This window comes from Octodon degus, unplaced genomic scaffold, assembly GCF_000260255.1.
Source record: "Octodon degus isolate 3935 unplaced genomic scaffold, OctDeg1.0 scaffold00031, whole genome shotgun sequence".
Lineage (NCBI taxonomy): Eukaryota > Metazoa > Chordata > Mammalia > Rodentia > Octodontidae > Octodon > Octodon degus.
Window position 1 is genome coordinate 7209132 of NW_004524607.1, and position 3318 is coordinate 7212449.

Below are 3318 nucleotides of genomic sequence, written 5' to 3' on the forward strand. Positions count from 1 at the left end.
TGACTGGGGTCCACCCACCAGCTCCCCACCCTCCTGCCTCCTCCTTGAGGACACAGTCTGGCATTCAGGATGTCCCTGCTGCAAACACTCATCTTCTTCTCCTTCTGGGTTTGTGAGTCAGGCTCTGCCCATTTTGGTCCTGATGAGTGACCAAACTAATTCTTCCACAATCCCTTCTTATATTCCCAGAAATTCAATTGACAGTTCTCCTCTATTCCTTACAGGTGGGCTTGGAGTAAATACAATGGAGCAGTCCCAGATATCTGTTTCTACAGAACTAAAGAAAAGTGCTGACATATACTGTAAGGTATCAGCAAATAATTTTGAATCTGACAGAATTCATTGGTACCTGCAGAAGCAGGGCCAGGCATTAGAGCATCTCGTGCAAGTAGCCTCTTCAACAACCCCAGCTCAAGGAAGAAACAACAGAATTTTAGCAAGAAAGATTTCTGCAACTCGCTCTTCAATCCTTACCATAAATTATGTAACAACACAAGATGAGGCCATTTACTACTGTGCTGGGTGGGGTGCACAGTATTTGGCTGTGGCAAGGACCCACACAAGATCCCTTTCTGGATCAGTGCCCACCCACATCCTTCCCTACAGAGGCGACACAGTCACCTTCCCAGCTGGCCTCTCAGGCTCAGCCCAATCTCATAGCTCCCCTGGGCTCTCCAGGAAGCTAGCCTGGTTGCTGTCACCCAGCATGTGATTCTCGATTTCCATTTGATTCTCCTTCTTACTGAGTTCCAGCCCTGTGTTTGGGCTGAGAGGACAGAGGCTGTGTCTCCTTCACCTCAGAAGCATCCAGAGGTGCTGGGTAAGGCACCAGGGTCAGAACAGAGATGGACTCATGGTGACCACTGTCTCTACTTACATTAGGCACAATAGACAGAGCACCTCTGTGGAATAATTATGTCTGATCAAGGGTTCAGCCAAAGACACTGAAGCTTGGAGAGCTGAAGACTGGGGAACAATCCATAACAAGGAGTCATAACTTTTCAATGAGATAGTGGGGTCATGCTGATAAGTATAGGATTGAGGTGTGGAATTGAGTGCTGGGATGTCTGGTACACACTGGGATGGAGTATATGCCACTTCTGTAGGAGTTGGGGGTGATTCTTTTGGCATGATATCATCACAATAGACTAAATTATCTCAGGAGTTGACTCGCCGTGGATAACTTTGTCCTGACTGTACATGATGGGGAGCCTGGCCAGGTCTAGCTACCACTGTCTCTGTGTGACCTTCTCTTAGAGTCTCAGTGCTTTTCCTCCATCATGTACTTTGGCCTTCACTCCCTATAGAGTCTGCTCTTATTGTCATCCAGCCCATCTGAATCAGGAGATAAGAGAAGCCCTAAGAGATCCGGGCCCTTGCCCAAATCACACAGTTGGTTCATGGTAGAACAGGGTTGGGACTGAAGTAATTTGCTATTTCTTTTTTTTTTCTTTTTTAGAATAACAAAAAATATTTTACTAAATCATAAGATTTACAGAAGTTTCCAGACAAGCCACACAAAATGATCACAAGCATTGTTTGAAGGGGAAATCTACACTTGACCACAAAATTATAATGTTATTAATGAGGACTGTGATGTTTGTTAATGTTCCCATTTTGGTTCAAACAATCAGCTTCTCCATCCATAGCATCTATATAAAGTTAGACTTGGCTAAAGAGTGTATCTTAAATGACTGGTCTTGACTAGCGCATGAAAGGGTTTTTGTATCGCAGAGGTATCAAAGCTGGGACACACGGTCCCCATGCCATGGAGGGGACATTGAATCATCATAAACTCATACAAATTGCCACTGTGTGCTAGAGTATGCACCCTGGATTTCAGTGATTGCTTTTTTTTTTCCTGTGTTTTAGGGAAGAGTCTAAAGGGTGTTCAGGGTCTTACTACTAGATCGGACTCATAGTGATTCTCCTGTTTACAGCATCCCAAGTGCTGGCATTATTGGCATGTGTGTGCCACCATGCCCAGTCTCAATCACCATGTCACTGCACCCTGGGGGCAGGGCCAGCACTGCAGGTCCAGGGATCCATCCTCTGGTCCCCGTGCCTGCTTCCAGGCACTGTAATCCACTGGGCTATTTGGCTGGCCCTTAACAATTGTTTTAGAGAATAAATGAAAAGCTAATCACTTCCCGGTTAACTTTCAGTGGAGAAATGATTCTCACCTTTAAGTATTCATTTACTTGTATTATTTTCCTGTGAGATAAGTCAAAGTGGAAGAAAAGGAAGGAGAAAATGTTGTCTGTCATATTCAAGTCTAGAAATTATGAAGCTTTAAAAATAACATTTTGAAACTCGGCCAATAATTATGATATATTTACCAGTGATTATCAAAAAATAGAAAGTTCATGTAGCATACATTAACTCTGAGTGATATAAATGCCTACATTACTGGAAAGAGTCAAATGAAAAGATCTTTTCTGGTGTTAAGATAGATATTTTCCCCAATATGATGGGAGGGCTATTTGCTTGTTAAACTTTTATTGGTTTTATGACTTTTTTTCAAAGGGACAGAAAATTTTTACAAGTAAACATCATTTAATAAAATTTTTCTTGTGCTTTAGTAATAATTAAAGTATAGCTTGAAAATCAACACATTTATTATGCTCTTCAAATTCTTGTGCATATTGTGTGTTCATTCTCTTTCTTGTGTAAAGAGGTAACCTATTTCAGGTTCTTAGAGATACTTGCGCAATTACAAATGTAGCAATTGAAGCAGAAAGCCATTCAGCCACATCAGATGGGGCTATAAGGCTGCTTAAAGTCACAGGACATTAATGAGAACACTCACATTGACTTTATTAAGAAGCTGTTACATTTTTAAATATAAAATTATCTGAAAGAACAGAAAATGAAACCATAAGTATGAAGCTAATCTAAAATTTAAAAAGTGTTTAACACAAACATGTTACTATGGATATATTTAGAGAAAATATTTAAAAGTATATGATAATGAATGGGCCGGAGAGACATCTCAGCAGATTAAGTACCTGCTTAGGCAAGTGAAGGAACAAGGCTTCAATCTTGCCCTGGGTGCACTAAGCCAGCCATTGTAACTTGGCATGGTGCTGCACACCTGTGGTCCCAGCACTGGGGAAGCTGAAAACAGGGCGATCACTGAAAGACCGAGCTGCATAGTGAGACCCTGTACCAAATACATAAAGAACCCCAAAAGGATATGATAATGGCTTTTATTGTCATCTGTTTGCAGAACACTTACACAGAGTTTCTTCCAGAAGTGCCTGTCACTTCCTGAGCTCCACAGGACACAGCTTGCTGACTCGAGAGCAGGCGCCTTTG